Genomic DNA, 1,319 nt, shown 5'->3' with positions numbered 1-1,319 from the left:
AAAAGCCATGTATAAAAGAAAATATACTTTATAATTCCTTCTATATGAAATTCTAGAGCAGACAAAACTAATCTATAGAGATAGAAACCATGGAGGTTGCCTGGGGCAGGAGATGAGGCGAGTTTGACAGTAAAGGGGAACAAGGAAGCTTGGGAGTGATCAAAATGTTCCGTATCTTGGTTTTGGTAATGGACACATGGGACTATACATTGTTCAAAAGCCACTGACCTGTACACTTAAAAATTGTGAATTTTACTGTATAAAAATTAGACCCCAATAAAGTTGGTAAACAAACAATAAAGTTGGAAATATGATTATAATACATAGATGATAAGAACTGAGTTCCTTTAAAAAGCTCTTACAAATTAATCAGAAAAAAAAATCAGCTCAATAGATAAATGGGCAATGGATATGACAAGCAAATGAAAACAAGTAAATAAAGTGCCAATGACTCAGGAATGTGTGAAAACATGCTCAGGCCTACCTATAATTAAAAGAACTGTGAGACATCATTTCTCACCCATTAGATTTACCAATATTAACAAAATTTATAATCCACGTGAGTTATAAAGTATATTGAAAAGGGAAATCTTATACACTGTTGGTGGGGTTACACATTAGCCTTTGAAGAACAATTGGGAAATATTTAAAAATGCATAAACTCTGTGACCTGGTAAATTCATTTCTGAAAGTTACCCTACAGATATACTCATTGAGTGTAAACATTTAAAAAAGAATGCTGTAGCTTCGTTTACCATCTTTAAAAAAAATGGAAACAAACTAGTGTCCATCAATGGTGAAATTATTAAGCAAATTCTGGTATGTTCATGCAATAGATTGGTATATAGCAGTTAAAAAGAAAGAGGTCAGTCTTTATGCACCAATACAAAACAATAACCACTGATTAAGTGAGAAAAGTAAACCAATAGGACTGTAGTATCATCCTATCTGTATAAAAATGTATATGTGTTTGTAAAATGCAAAAAAAATTTTAAAAAAGGCATGGAAAGATACCTACCAAATTGTTCAGGGGCTAATTCTAATTCTTGGGAAGGGAAAATGGATTGCAGAGACTGGAGGCATGGTGAGGACCCAGAATAACTTTTTCTTCATGTAATTCTACATTTTTTTTTTAACAATGTGACTGATTTACTTTTGCAACAGAAAAATCTTCAAAAACAGAATCAGTTCATCCCTCTCTTTCGTCCCAAACCACTTGATGACTCATCATTGCTCATCAAGTCCACAGGCCTTAGCTTGGCAGTCAAAACCCTCTGTGCTCTGACCCAGTTCAGCAATGTCAACAATGTTTATTGATG

This window comes from Choloepus didactylus, chromosome 4 (genome assembly GCF_015220235.1).
Source record: "Choloepus didactylus isolate mChoDid1 chromosome 4, mChoDid1.pri, whole genome shotgun sequence".
Lineage (NCBI taxonomy): Eukaryota > Metazoa > Chordata > Mammalia > Pilosa > Megalonychidae > Choloepus > Choloepus didactylus.
Note: the sequence above shows the minus strand (reverse complement) of the source record.